This window comes from Conger conger, chromosome 18, assembly GCF_963514075.1.
Source record: "Conger conger chromosome 18, fConCon1.1, whole genome shotgun sequence".
Taxonomy (NCBI): Eukaryota; Metazoa; Chordata; class Actinopteri; order Anguilliformes; family Congridae; genus Conger; species Conger conger.
The window spans coordinates 19,489,404-19,505,870 of NC_083777.1; the positions used below are offsets into that span (position 1 = coordinate 19,489,404).

A 16,467-nucleotide genomic window follows, 5' to 3' on the forward strand; every position below is an offset into this window, starting at 1 on the left:
GAGGGGAGAGAGAGAGAGTCCCTTTGTGTGATACTGAGCTGGATGCACTCTAGTTTGTTGGCAAGTGGTATATTCTGTAGTTTGTAAGGAAATAGCAAGAGATCCACTTTTGGCTGTGTTCTTGCTGTGTTTTTACAATGTTCTCATGTTGCTTTTTTTCAGTTGTTATGAGAATGGATGAATTGTAATCTCGTGTGCTTTCTTCCACCATGTTAATCACTGACGAGAAAATATAAAACACATTAAATTCAGTGATAAGTTAAATGTGTACCTCAAACCAATGTTTGTTTGGGCACTGGTGTAACACCCATTTGTCCGTATGGAGACTCACTACTCCTGTTGTGCGTCTCCTGTAATGTTTCCCTCTCATTCCACGAAATAAATGTGCGCGCTTCACAGGAAACTGACAGTGCTGACACTGTAATTGCTGTAAAAAAACTTTCATCTCCTCTTGAAGTCGCTCTTTTTAATGCGTGTCAGCTGGGTAACGTTTTCCCCATCTCCCTGCGGATGAGATGAGGGGGAGGGTGAGGGCCTGTCACTGTCGTGTTTGACTTGTGCTCATATCTTTATGCATATAAGGAAAGTTCACTACTCCGGGTATAAACGGACATGCTTTCATATTGCTTTTCCCTTTGTGCGCGTACATTTGAATAAAACAAATCAGTGACACTGGCGGTGCTGGGTGGCAGGGTTAAATGCCACATGGAACAATGCCTGTTGCAGAGAAAGCTTTTTCCTAATGACACGCTCGATTCCGTTCGACAGTTTGTCTTTTACAAGCAGAGCCGGTCTCATACTATTATTAGTGTCACTCGTGATACTATTAAAATGCATATTAATAAACTTGGTGTATGGAAGACACTATAAAAATTGAATGAGCTTTTCATCAGAAATTACCGGTTGTGTTAAACATGACATTATGGAAAATGACATTGTTAATCATCTTAAACATGAGGGTTTATTTGAAAGAAATGTTTATGCCTTGTTCAGATGATGAATTTGGAAATATCTATGAGACTATGATACAAATCTGACTGAAAGGAAAAATGCGTATGTGTCCATGGCAGCTAAACAAAGAGATATGAGGAAAATCAGCAGGCGACTGAGGGCACATTTGAGAAAGGTACAGCAGTCAACCAACAGGCAGTTATCTTCTGACCAACACATTTTAAGCTACTCCTTGCACAGTTAATATCATGTGAAGGCAGTGAATGAAAAGTGTTTTGAGTGTTTTGCACATGAGCGGGTGCCCCGCTGCTTTTGCTAAGTTCATAAAACTATGTCCGAAGTTCCCAACATATAATTACTGATCCTCTTTCTTTGTTTTAGTCACAGATTTTGTGTGGAATGCAATTTGGAGAATGTCTAGGCCGAAATTGAGGGATTTTCCCATCTGGCTCAACTTTCCGTCTTCAAAACTAGCTTGAGTTCAGAATGCATCCCCGTTATTTGTTTGGTTTGTGTTTGTGTGTGTTTTCTTCTCTTTGTTTAGACTGTGAGACCCTTGTCTCAGTGTGCTGGTCTCGGTTGGTCGTTTTTGGCCCCGGTGGCAAAATCTGTCACACCGCCATTACGCTCCTGTAGTGTCATCACAGTTGCCATGGAAACAAAGAGTAACCACTTTTGGTAAAATACAAAACTGTACTGGAATGACAAGAGGATTGGGATTTTTGCAGTTGGGAAAAACATGCTGGCAATGTTTAAGTTAATGTAAGATTTGTGTAATAATTTGTGGTATGTCCTGGATGCTGCATCCATGTGTGTAAGGATCTGTGTACTTCCTGGAAGTAATGGCTTGTCTTTTATTCCCGGGAATATTTGGGAATGAGTGTGACTGTAATCATAAGAGCTCAACGATTGAGAAGAGTGTGAAGGCTTATCTGTCACATGGCTGGCTGTTCACCTGTCACTGGAGAAAAGTGCATTTGAAGCGGACTGTTATTGGATTGATTAGCACACAGTCAGCTCACTGTGATGAGCTGCTGTGAGCTCCCCTCCCTCCAGAGGTATTTTTATTGTGTTTCTGCAGGCAAAGCAATAATTAAAACCCTCTTAAAGCACCTAATACCTCTGGTGTGAGTATCAAGTGTGTGTTACCGTGTTTCAATGGTGGCGTAAGCAAGTGAGAGATGATCCCTGCTATTTGTAAAGGTAATTTGTGTTAAGGCGTTGTAACACAATGGATGTGGACTCGATTCCCAGCTTGGGTGGTGTCAGTGTACACTTGAGCAAGGTGCTTAACTCTGAATTGCTTCAGTGAAATATCCTTCTGCGTAAATGGATTGTAGGTGAAGAACCTAATCCATGTAAGTCAGTCCGGATAATAGCATCCGCTAAATGACGAAACGTAATGAAACATTATCTGCTAAGGGTAATTGGCGTATGGATTTGGGGTGCATTGTGCCTTGCTATTGTATGCCCGGTACGCGCAGCGAAGCCGGGGGTGGGTTTCTGAGCAGAAGTGGAAGGGAAGTGAAGTTTCCGGAAGGAAAACCAAAGCCAAACTTTTAGCGCAAGGGGGAGGGGGGCCCACGCGACGCCCACGCGACGGTAAGCGCGTTGGACGTCTGGCTCTGTTCTCCAAACAGCCCGTTCATCAGAGGCCTGATTCGGCTGTCCTCTCGCATGCTCTTCTTGTACCTCTCAGCAGCCAATTCCCACAGACTAAGTGCCCAAATTGAGCCATTTTGTTTCACTTTAAAATAAAGCGAGACCTATTATGCGTGATTTTTCATTCCTGGGTCGTCCTCCCCCTCCGCCGTCGCCCCGGCCCCGCTGTTCGCGGCTCCCCGAATACGGCGCGAGGAGCCCTGCGAGTCCGGGCCTCGGCACACGGCTGCGTCAGCTTCAATCTGTGCCGTTCGGTGTGAAAAATGCACCGGTACGAGAGGCTCTGGGGTCAGGCCCGCGGTGGTAATTGATGTTGCTTATTCATCTGTTTCCCTGTGTCTCTCCTCTTCCCCTGCCGCCTCTGTTTGGGTAAACTGTTTTCAGAGTTACTGTAGTTCTAAGGGTCTGGCAAAGTCCGCTCAAACCACACACCGATGGTGGTGCCACTCCCGGCGGGGGGGGTGGGGGCGGGGTTTGCCGTGGGACAGATGACATGCCATGTCCCTCAGCCAATAGGATTACTTCCCAAGGGAAGATGCTGGGGAGGGGGATATAAATGTAACAATTATAGATTTCTGGAATTGTTTACTTATGAAATGGCATCTTCATTCTTGTCATATGTTTTTGAGATGTGAAAATTCATTTCTGTCCTCGGTAGGGGCATAGTAGTCTTCATATCAAGAACCCATATATTCTTTGCTCAATACTACACTACAAGGGACATTCGATAAAAATAAAATAAATAATCTTTCACTACAGCATGTTTTTGTTATCCAAGTTGTGTCAAAAACACTACATTCTTTAACTTTTATTCTGCTAGGTCTCATATGTATGTGGGTAATTAATTTACACTGAAATCAGTTTGGAGTCATTGCTCATGTTCCTTATTAGTGTACAGACTTGTAATTAGAACCAAAATGTTTCTAAAGAGGAAAAAGATGTCCTTGTGTTTTATAACAGAATTTTAACATGTTTAATGCATATGTAGCTATACGCATGTGTTTTTCTTTTTTCTTTTTCTATTTACATCATCTCAAGACTGCATAATATCTGCCGAATCCTATTTCAATAACATCCAGTTCAGTTTACAATAAAGCATTTAATTTTGTCAGACTTTCCAGTGGCTGACATCAGTATATTTGTAATAAAAAAAGATGAAGAAATGGAAATTAAGTACACTGAAACTTTTTACTGAAAACCAAATAGCAATAATGCAGCGACATAATCAGTATTGATTGCTGATATGTTTAACTGCTAAGCCATATGCCAAAGGGTGTATTCGTAATGGCCACTTTAGTCTTGACTCACATTAAGCAGTTTCTCCACTGAGGCCTCGTTTAGAAAATGGCCGGTATTTTCCCCGACGGCATTTAACTCTGTGTTCGTGGCAAGGGCACGTTTGTAGCACTGCGTTAATCTAACAGCATGTTTCCAAATTAGAGGTCATTAGATGGCCATTCCCTCTCAACGCCAGTCAGCCAGAGGCACGGCTGTAAAGAGTGACCGACTATATGTTTATGTCTACTCTTGGTTCAGGGAGACGTTTTTATGAGTGATACGGGCTGTACTTGTTGCAGGTTCAGTTTGTTTCAAGGTTATCTGGATGTCTGCTGCCTCTGGATACGTGCGGTCCAGCGGGAAAACCTTCGCCCCAAGGAATCGCGGTTGCAGAAATAAGCGCTGATAAATACAGTTTGGCATTCCACATTCTGAGAAAGGGTGAAAAGCACTAGGAAGGAAACGAGAAGCATTTATTGTGTCTGTCTACGGCACTTTGTTCTTCAGTAACTCGTGTTTGCTGTTGTGGGAACTGGGTGCGTTTTGTGTGTAGGGTTGGACTGGTACTAATGTTCGCTGGTCAGACATTTCGTAGTGTGATCAGATGGGATTCATGTTTTCGTTGGAAATACTGTTTCATGAAGCATTTTGTGGCTCTTAATCCATTCCTTATGTTAATTTCAGCAAACCGATATTTTGCAATATAAACCAAAAGTAAATTCACATGGCTGCCATTACCTGCAACCAATTACAGCTAACCATTTCAGACCTGTTTAGAACTGAATTTGTGGTTTTGTATAGATCTGTGTCCAAATAATTTTTTTGTTTACCAACGATTTAGCTTAATGTCAAAATGACAGCTGTACCAACAAGTGTAGACAAGCATAAATACAGTATATTGCCCCTGCTGTGTTGTACAGACAAAAGCCACAGTGAGCAGAAAGCGGTCTGCTTTCCACAGACTTGCCAACTCTTGTGTTTTGGTGCGACATACACACTTTCAGGCTCTGTCTCTCACTACCAATCACGTCTCGTGCCAAATAAAATGAGGGCAACTAAAAACAAAGCTGTTCCCTGATTAAGCAGATGGGGCGATCTGGCATCAGTATTCCATGGTCCAGACACTAACCTTCCCCATTATGCTCTCAAAGGCAAAGCTGATCCCAGATCGGCACTTCTACTCTAAAGGCAGGCTTTAGCAAGTATGGGTCATTAAATATCAGCTCGCAGGGCAAAGGCCATTTTTTTCTGCCTGTGGCAAATTGAGATTATTTCATGAATGTTATAGAGACTGACCATTGGCTCTGTTTTTGAGGTCTGTGATTGCAATCCCAACCGTCAACCTCCCAGTTTTGTGAGTTTTTTTGTTGTTTGTGTTCTTCTCATTTAGGTACAGACCCACATTTTTGGTTCTCCAGTTCATACAAGCAACCAAATAAAATCCTAAAATGCAAACAAACATTTTTGACATTTTTTATTTGTTTGTTTCATGAAGACAGTTGTTTTCCAGCAGCGAATGAACGCAGGTTGTGCTGGTTTCCAAACGTTGACAGGCGCGGTGAAGCTGTTCCTCTGCCCTCTTTTGTGGAGATCCCACCACACAGCGGGGCACAGACTTCTCCGAAAACAAACACTGTTTTCAGACCTAACTCCCAGTCTCTACAACTGCCCTGTGCAAACACCTTCTCTCCCACGGAGTCTACCGTTCTGAATATTCAACTGCAGGGCTCAGCACTCTGTTCCCTGGGTTAGCACCCCAGCTGCCTGCCAAAACACTGTCCACTGTCAATCTGAAGTTTGCTTTCATCTTTCAAAGATCACACTCTGCTTGGTCTCTTGACAAGAAAGCACATTCACCAAAATACATTCACCCCTTCAGTATTTTACACTTAACCTTTTAATGACATGAGAATAATTGAGTGAACTCAATTATATTCATAGTGAGCTGCACTGTAACAGGGCACGAAATAAACACTTTTGCAACGTAAATGTATGTGTTTTTTGGGGGTTTTTTTTTGCTTGACTGATGTTGTTTCAAAAAAAAAGAAGATCACTCCCTGACAGATCTGCCGAATCAACAAACTTCGAACAGATTTCTCCTTTGAGAGTCTTTCATGCTAACCTATTAGCCTGCCTTTACTTTTCTCAGTGTTTTAAATGTAAGGGCAGAGGCTAGCATGCGCTTGTTGGACATAATTCGTATTTAGTGGCTCGTGTCCCTAGGGGTTTGTTCAACATATCGTATTTGCAAGAGGTCTGCCCACTGCCACCTAAATAGCTTGCTTTTTTAAGAATAATGAACCTAAAAAAAAGATTGACAGGCACCTGTTTAATGCTTGCTTGACATGCCAGCCAGCTACATGGGAGGTAGGTCCCAGAAAGCCTTTGAACAGATGATCTTTGGAGAGATTAAGATCATTACACTCCAAAGAACACTTCATGAGCACTGAGCCCAGTTGAGGAAGCGATGGCTAATGGCGTTGACAGCCGTTCGGAGCTACAGAATCGCTAAAGGATGTGACGAGACTTGCCTTGTCTAATGAGCCTGCCTTTTTTAAGGTAATGGAACAGCGGCTCTTAAAGCAAACCTTGCCCCATGGAGACGTCTGTATGCCGTCAAAGCTTCTTAGATTAGCTGTCATATTGCTCATCCAAACTGTCATGTCAATCCACAGTTGAAGCCATCTTCTGAAGGGTGAGATGGGCAGCACAGGTATGCCTCCTTATTAAGTTTTGGCCTAAGAGGAAAAAGTGAAAAAGTAATGCTTATACTGTGTACATTGCTAGGGCGACACTACATTTCAGCTTTATCTGGCTTTATCTGGTGAGGACGATTGCATTGTCACAAACTCAGATACACAATACCTTAGTGGGGCTTGCTCTTTTGTCATAGTTACTTTACCTCTAGGTATAACTTGGCTGTTTTATCTACCCCTTTTGAAAATAGGGGACATTGCTTTCATCACTGTAGGAACAGGACCAATTGAGGCTTGTTCAGCCTTTCCTATGGTTACAGTAAAGCACTGGGGAAACTCGCTTTCTCTTCACTAGGGCTCTAATGAACTATGGAAATGTGTTCATATTCTTCCGGCCAGAAGTAGCATATTTAGTCTGCATTAATTTTCTGTAACCACATTCAACAGATTTTCTTTTTTCAAATGTCCATAACTGCAAAATGCAAAGGTTTCACTTAAGGTACAGATTTTAAAATATTTTGATAATGTTTCCACAGATTGCCATACACTCAGTGAGCACTTGATTAGATATTCATTCGACTTATTTTATGTATTAAGTCTTCTCTGCTGTAGCAGATGTTGCTTTCTGTATTTATTATGTTGTGAAGTAAAAATTCTGAAAAATGTGAGTATGATTACATCTTAAATTCCTTCTTCTTGAGTCATTATGTTCTTGTGCTCTTGATCATTATAATCTGCCTTGTTCCCTCACTTTATATTTTCTTATCCTACCGCTATCTTGAAGCTTGGAGGTCTGTGACCCTTTACCTCCGAGGATCAAAAAACCCGTTTTTGATGAAAGCTGCGACTTCTCGAGCGGACTCGTCAGCCTTCACTCTGTCCTCGTTTAACCTTCCGTGACTCATTCATTTCAGACGCCCAACATTTCTCTACTTAACAAGTTAAGCATTCCGTGACCACCTGCTATATGCGACCGCGGCTGGTATTGACACACGAACGTTTAGCATTGACATTTCAGCAGCTAGAGCTTATGCGACACAGGGAGATTTTTTACAAATGTCTCTGCTTAATGAATTTTCAGATCCATACTCCGCTCAAGCAGGCTGATTGACTTAGTGATCCAGCGCCGCTGTAACCGGGGAGGGGGGGGGGGGGCCTGGCGGGGGGGCGGGGGGCGGGAGGGGGGAGTCGACACGCACATTTGGAACATGTGAGCCGCCGGCGAGGGCGAGGAGAGGCACAGAGGCTGCTGGAGACCCTTTAATTAGCGCTAATTATCTTAGCACAAAACGCCCGGGCCTGAAAGGATTTGTGTCAGCGAGTAAAAAGATCAAAGATTGCGGCGCTCACATTTTAATCTGCTGAGTAAAAACTAATAAGGGTGGTAATGGGGCCCAGGAGAACGACAACGCAGGTGGCACCAGCCCTAATCCTCTCTCTTCTGCCCCAGCCCCGGGCCTAAGTCCAATTAAATAATCGCACGCTTTAATTTTAATTTTCCCTTAATATTAAAAGTACGAATTCTGCTCCTTCGGTGGGGATAAGATGAGCTTTTTTTTTTTAGGCCGATCCCCCTAAGTGGAGTTGTCGCAAGCTTTCAATTACGGCTTTAATGGCTCAATTTGAGGCTTTTAGGAAAGGCGCGTTCGTTCGGAGAGCTGAGGAATGGCTTTCATGTGGCTTTGAGATGGGCAGGGCTCAGGAGCACCCGCTGGAGAAGGTGCGTCAGGGTCATTCATCAAGTGCCATTGATCAGTTGCCACGGAGTGACAGTTGCTTAGTGATTATTTAATATTCGGCCGGCGTTGGAACGCATACGGCCACGCCGGCTCGGCTCCTGTGAGACGCCGCTGTTTCTGCCGGAGAAGCCCGGTATAAGTTCACAACGCTTAGCAACCGTGACAGGGGAGGCCGTTAACCGCTATGGCGACCAGCAACAACCGACAACTCGACTGCCGAAGTGTGTAAGGGAAACCGATTGGTTGTGAAGAAATTTTCCTGTGCATAACTGACATTTTATGGTGAAATGCGTGAATTGCCGCAGAGGTGACGTAGAATAGAGTGCTCAAACTTTACTCAGACAATTTTGGAGGCGATTCAGGTGTTTTGGAGCAAGTGATGGAGCTGTTATAGGCTGACTTTCATAAAATAACCTGGTCATTATATCGATGTGGCCATGCAGAAAATGCTGAAGCCAACTCATATGGAGCACCCAGGACTCTTCAACAAGCAGTTTAGTGCGGACACATTCTCCGCTTTTGATTTCCAGTAAAATAGACATTCAGAGGCGTTAGAATACAATGTGTTTTTATTGAACCCAGTATTATTCATCCAGTATGTAAAAGCAATACAAGCAAAGATAATGGCCTCATCTTTTAAAGCCAAAAATGTCATAAAAGCATTTTCACTCTTTGCAGATGACAACGGCCAGAGCATGATGCATGTAATGGTGATAAGAATTCATATTTAATGAGAGATATGATACATTTTATTAATATATGAACTTTTGATATTTCCTCCCGGCAAGATTATCTTTGCTATTTCACTATTATACATACAGTACATCCACATCAGTCAAGCCGGTTGGTGTTTCAGTACCATCCAGTATATGTTTACCTTGTCTCACGCTCCCATAATTCATTGCAAATTGAAATTATTGTAAATACATTCAAAATAAATCTTTTGGAAATTAATGGAGCAATACGTGGCAGACAGCAAAAACCTCGCAAATCATACAGTGTGTGACAGCATTAAAAAAATCAAAATTAGTCCATACTATTCTATCAATAATACCAGCTGCCATTACCCCCACCGATGTACAGATACTTGGGGCAGTTCGCTGCAGTAATTCACTGTCAGTTGTGTTTGGGCGTTTTGTCCTGTTATAGAAAGCAGGAGCTTCCACATGTGTTTACAATGAAGAGGACAGTGATGAGTATAACTGCATCTCGGCTCAGTTGACCACAAAAGCCGGTTGTTTTCCACACTGCAGAACACATAACTGCCTGCGTGATGCTAAAGGTTAGGCCCAAGGCTATCATGGGAGGAAAAAGAAATAAATAAATGTCAGGACACAAGTCCCGTCTAAAGCAACTCATTGTGTTTTGGCTGAAAACGGAGGCATAGTTCTCAGATTAATTTTAAAATGGACGGCATCATTAAGGGAGGCAGGCCTTTTATTGAATTATGAGTGGGTATAACAGCTACAAAGACACATTGTAATGATTGTAATTTAGTCTGTGCCCAAAAGTAATGGTTGCCAGATTTGTGGTCCCCCTTGGGGGTTGTTTATTGTGCGCAACATATGGTGCATGTGTATGGATGGGCTTGGGAATCTGGCAGGCTGTCCTCTATAGTATATCTAGCATCAGTATTATTAGCCTGTGAAGTTTCTGCTGGGTGACACATTCTGCATGCATACACTTGTCTTTTTGCCAGGCCGACAATATTACACATTCTTTTAATTGGATGAAAGATGAGCTTGCCAACACGTTTTCATTCCTCTCCACTGTAGCTGGGATGCATACTTCACTGTTTTGCCAATTTTAGCTCGATTTTATGTGGTCATACAAAGAGAAGTGACACTTTTAATTTTGTTATTAACACATCATTCTTTTCCTTCATTTTTAATTAGTCTGTTGTTTTTTAAGATACCTCACAATCGCTTAGCTCAGAGACGGGGTAGCCGGCGTTGTGAGTTTGCTGTCATGCCTCGCAACTTTTTAGACTGCAAATTTTTAGACTGCAAATTTTTCCTCAATGTAAAAATCGCTAAATGTAGCTACTCTTAATGTTTAACTTGGCTACTTGGCTACTTCCACTTTGGGTGATATATACTTGGGTGAATATATACTTTCCCAAACAGTATGTGGTATGTCCTTATAAAAATGTATTAAGACTGTATTAATTTTTTACATTTCTGTGTGCTCTACTTAAATTTGAAAATGCGAATGCGCATGTCGTTAGCAAGCAATGATATCATTACGCCAACACATCATTGCATTCTACATCATTATGTCATCAAGCGGTTTCTAGCAACGAATTGTCCAATCACAAGCAATGTAACATGGGAAAAACAGGCAATGCCGCGTCCTGATTAACGTGATTGGAAGGACAGACATGGAGCCGGTTAGTGGTAGCAGCCTGTGCGTTTGGTAATGAGGGCCACGACACTCCGGCGCTAGGTCCGCGGATATCCCGCCAGGGCCCGCCGGGTCATGGCGGAGGCGAACGCTGAAAACAAAAGTTTGCTCGGGCCCGGGGTCAAACCCCGGCTTATAAAGTCAGGCCCTGTCAAAAGCTTCAGTGGCATTCTTACCTACGGGCTGCCTCTGCTGATCCCCGGTCATTAATCAAAGCTGAGAGGCGCTCTGACCTCCCGGCTCCCTCCCTTTGAAGAGTGCCCTCCTGTCCCTGGTGAGGAAATCGCTCTCTGCCTGACTCTCCGAGCCGTCAGCGCAGGCAACGGCCCTAATGACATGTGAGAATATTAACCTCCCGCCACCGAGGCCCGTGAATCTTCAGAGGCCCAGTGTAATTCACCCTGCTTCTTCATGGGGCTCTCGGTCGACTGCCGACTGGCCCTGGCTTCACCCCAAACCCCCCCCCCCGCCCCAAAAGGGATTTTTATCTTTTGCATATTATTTTGCCTTTGAAACTAGTCCCATCGGACTAGTTCTTCACTGCCTTTGTAAACAGACAGAAACAAAATCCCTGCAAAGGTCGTGTTTCGAGCCCAATGTGATGAACCCTGCAATACAGCTGGTAGAACATGCAGAGCAGAAATGGGGCCTTGCAGATGGTAGTTTTGTACACGCGACACATGTAGAGTATGTTTAAGTGATGTACGCTGATGTCATTTCAACCCGATCTCCTTTGACTCCCCATGACTCTGCAGCTCACAAGTCTTGCTCACACAGGCATGAGTTGCAGGATGATACTTTGTGTGCCGCTTAACAAACAGACTTGCAAATTTATGGCCGACCAGCAGGGGGTGCTGGTGAGAGATAGGCACAGTCATCCAGGCCAGCTAAAACTGTATGTTCCCTGGGCATTCCTAGAACCAGTAGTGTATCGGCCGTCTTCAGTCTTTGTTGGCCCAGTCTGGAATCGACCGAAGGCTTTTATGGCGTAACTTGTATTAAATGGTTATTAGGTGTGTTAATATACAGTACAGTAGCAGTCTTAGAACTGGAAGATGAACACAGTGGATTTAATGATACATGGAATCAAATGAAAGTCAGGTATGTGATTTGAATCCTTGAATGGGATAATTCAATCACATGCTGTTTCTTGTTATCTAAAGTGAATTACATAAACATCAGCCAATTGGACAGAATCAGCAGCAAGTCAAGTCAGTCAGTCAGTCATGACACAAACTTCTCATTATCACCCACGAGAAAATAGTTGTCAACCACTATTTCCCCTGATTTCATCTGCCTTGTCACAGAGCATCCGGTTATAACAGACTCACTGACAAAGAGTTAATCAAGCTTCCATCACACTGGGCCTCCCCTCTGTTCACTATAAGCATTGCTGACCGTAGAGTTTTTTTCATTAAGTTTATTAAAAGCAGCCGAATGCTAGTTTTTACTGGCCACCCACGCTTGCCCATTCATTACGGTTCCTTATCTTGGCAGGCAATCTGAACCGAATGGCGGCCAGACCATTATGCACATATGAAGCCCATCACTCCACCGGTATTGGCCAATTCATCAAATGTTTATCTTTTACCCTTTGAGCAGCGTGCCGATTTGCCTGTCACCCCCCAGCCTCTATTGCTTTATTGGAATAAAAACATTGCTTTTCCACATCAGAATTTCTTACTTTGAAATAGCACTGCAGGTGGGCTGCTGGTTCTTGATTGACCAGAGGGGGCACCCTTGTGTGATATACCCAGCATAAACTTTCTTTGTGGTCAATTTACATATTTGTGTACATTATTTTCATTCTTCTACATGCAGACCCAGTTCCTTGACTTTTTTGTCACCTTTGCCCAGTTAATCCACCGTCAAATGTTGACTCATGCTGACGGGAAAGGACGGAGTCATTTGCTTTGTTCTGACGCTACTGTACATCCCGCACTCTGACACATCTGTTCTGGGAGCACGGTTTTCCACTGCCTGCTGCAGGAGCGGAGAGGAGGATATGAGATAGATGCATATCAGAGTTTGCTTTGAACACGGCCGTCACCGCACAGATGAAGATTCAAAGACCTGGCAGAATATTCCAGAAAGCAGAGGGCCTTTTCAGCTTTGCTCTCAAAGAAAAAAAATACACATCCAAAGTACAGATGAATTAAGGATGACAAGTGACAGGACCAAATCAATGAAAAAGAAAATGGAGAAGGGTGCTGTACGAAAGAATTCTGATGTGTGTTGCCAGGAGCACGAATGCATACCAAGGCTTTTTTGTCTACCCTACTTTTTGTTCCTCCTCTTGTACAACGATGCTTTTGTCACACCTTTGCGGTGCATCAGACCTGTCCTTGCCCCTTCAGTTCCCCCTGGTCGTCATTGGCTGTAGGGGATATGGTCAAAGTCAAGGGTGAGGTTATAGCAGTTCTTATCAAAAGAATACTGTTCACATCTTTGGTTGGGACAATGACGAGACCGTTTTAGCAGGGTCCGTAGGGGCTTTGTATCTTTGTAAGTTTTGTATTCCTCTGAGGGCTGATGGTAGACAAAGCCAATGGGCCTGCAGTCAGAGACTTTGGCCTGAGGCTTTAGCACAAGCTTTCTCGATCTGGCTCGCGTGACTGCAGGCTGCTGACTGCTAGAAATGACAGTATGCAGAAAGAGGTCCATCCACACTCAAGTTTCAGCTTGTCTCATACGTCTTTTGCCAGGGGTGTCCAATCCTGGAGGCCTGGAGTGCCTGCTGGTTTTTTTTAGCACAAATAATTGATTTTCATTTATTGGCTAAAGATTGATTGATTTGATTGATTGGCTATGGCTGCTGATTGATAAGAAGCCACACATTGCAGAAGAAACTGTGCCCTCCAGGACTGAAGCTCCACAACCCTGTCTTATGCTTTGCTGCAATGAGGTCCCCCAGCTGCCAAGTGGCTACCGCAGCTAAGCCGTTAAGTGCTGGAACGACCATCCAAACAAGGGCAAATTGAATTGTGGGAAGCCGGCATTGCGAGCATTCCAGATAGCATAGGTTTCTGTCCATCTCCCAGACATCCTGAAACCTGGGTTATTTGCCTCTTGGTCACGAGTTGAAGACGCCTGACCTGAAATGAAAGAGCCGTAATGGCCCGAGTGACAGAGTGTGTGCTTCTCCTCTCTCTCCGTGTCGCGGGGAGTATATCAATCAGCACGTCTGCATTAGCATTCGTCTATCGATCCGTCCGTCTCTGTCCATCTTTCTCTTCGTCAGTGGCTGTGTGCCTGCCATTCTGCTCTGTGATTTCAGAGATAGCAGGCGTCTTTCTGTTTATGTGCTGTATAGCTGAGATCGGCAAAGAAACATGAAAAATATTAGTTTCAACTGTAAAAGTTTATTCATTAGAAGTGTTGCATTTTGTGTATATTATCAGACTGATGTCTCCAATGTTGTGTGCTTTGTTTCCATGGCAGCAAAGTGCCCTTTCAAAACTCTCACACCATGTCAACAAGTCACACATTCAGTTTTTTTTTGTTTTTAATAACTAATTTAATTTACTTATTGCTTTTTAATAAAGACAGTACAGTTTGTAGAATTTTTCCAAAACTGTGCAGCATAATTTAAAAATTAGGTTGTTGAGAGATTAATCATTCATCTGTACTGCATATATGCAAAGGAGTAGTTGGGCTATTAATTCCTGACTTACATAAAATATAAACTAAAAATTATAAATTGACCTTGTACTGTATGTTGCCTTTTCAAAAATCAATCGGACTGGCATAGATATTAGCTGGAGTAATTGTTCCCATTTAAGTGCTTCTAATTTACTATTAATCCATTATCCTGTGTGATTACACATTGTCTCTAGTTGAGTGATTTGGTTTATTTGGTATTAAATTAAAATACAATACACAGATATGCATATGATATGTAATCTATGAGGATATTGCATTAAAGTCACAAGACTTCTTTCCATCGCAGTCCTTGATGTTTGTTCTATTGAAAATGATCATTTCATGGCGTACTAAGTGACCTTTCTAGATAAGCCCCTGCCAGGACTATTGACTTATCCCTCTGCCTGTCACTGATTAGATTATTAGTGCTGCATGTTCTTGGTTTATTTCCTATTTCTCCTCCAAATTACTCATAAAATTGTGTGCAGTCATTTGCAGCAATGTGTAAATATGAGAGATCTTCTCCTCTGAAATTATTACTATCCAGAATGCTTTCTGTTTTGAAATATCTGATGGGCCTCCCTTCGGCAGGAAAATCCATTCCGTACGTGTATTGACTCTGACATGAAGCTTCATTAAGCAGTAAACGGTTAAATATAGCAGCTAGGCTAGCTCACGTGCTCTTTGGCCTGATCAGACAAAGCTCAGTTTGATACCCTGTGAGTGCGGTGTGGTGAAAACACACTGTACAGGCCTCTGCAGGTCTCCAGTGATGCAACGGTGTGCGGCCCGGAGTGAGGTCATCGCAGTGCTACTTCTGAGGGAAGTTAAGGGGCCGTTTTCGGGTCATTTCAGGCTGCTTAGAAAGGGGAAGAGTGCGTACGGACTCCAGAAACAGTTTGAGCACATCATGAGAGATTTCAAATTGTTAAAGCGAAGCTGGCGCTTCCCAGGTAAAATGGATGGACGCTGTGTCGCCGGCGGCTCCTTTGTAGTGCGTTCAGAGGCGGTAGAGGATTAATATTCAGTCTCTGCACTTTGTAGCTGATGCGATGTTGTGCCCCTCTCTCCCTTGGCTGTGAATTTAACTGATTAAATCACCGAGTGCACACAGCAGCGATGACACGAAAACAACAATTAATAATACGCAAAGTCCCCGTGCAGCATGGTTCCCTCAGCCCGGCAGCTAATAACATTACAGGGCAAAAATAGCACGGGCGGACAGGTGTACGGGGATTTGCACAGGGTTTTTTTTTTTGTTGCCTGCTTGGGAAAGGAGTATTATTCTGCCGTGGCTCGGTTGGGCAGGGAGGGAAGGGGACAGAGGGAGAGAGAAAGAGGGAACGGTTTTCAATAGGAAAACTCCCTCTTGTGTTGCGGGCTTCTTTGTCCCTCTTCATGGCTTGTCACTTTGTTTTATGCCTTCCCCCGAAAGCGCTGGTGGTTTGGGTTTTCTTCCCAGCACTAGTTGCCAGCTATTTGCAGATTCTCATGATAAGAGTATTATATTTACATAACATAACTCTGGAACAATGCGTACGACGGCTTTGACACTGAACAGAGCACGGACCGCATTTATTCAAACACGATCTATTAGTGTCCAACCAGGCCGGATTTGCATACTTGGGGGATTGCGCTTTGCATAGCGTCCTGAAAGCCTACAGTTCGGGACTTCAGCAAAGTGTGCTTCAGCAAGTTGCGTGGCCTCGGATTAACACTGCCTGCAGTTGCAGTTGTTTTAGAATGTCTCCCTATGTACCTTTCTCCTATAAATGTATTTTGAGCATATTGTGCTTAGAACGCACATGCCTTATTGACTGTTACAAATTTAGGAGTGTATTTACATATGCTAGATTTCTGCAAGATTTAAGTTAAGTTCAATATTACAGACTGCAGTGAGAGGAATTCTGCTCCTTTTGAAATGCCTCTTCCGTAGTATGTTGTTCTCTTTAAACAGGGTGTATGTACCTGAATGACAGTTAACTGAATATAGACGCGCCCTGGCCGCAGGTCAGAAGGATTAGGAAACGCCGTGGCTTTGTGCAGCAGTGGCCCCTGCATCGCACTGGAAGCCAGGCTCCGTTATTGTCATTCAG

At 43.4% G+C, this 16,467-nt stretch overlaps 1 protein-coding gene across 1 annotated transcript in view; it reads left to right on the forward strand.

The window, feature by feature from the left end:
- Positions 1 to 16,467, forward strand: part of lrmda (leucine rich melanocyte differentiation associated) — a 235,245-nt gene that overhangs the window by 135,306 nt on the left and 83,472 nt on the right. The window lies entirely within an intron of this gene.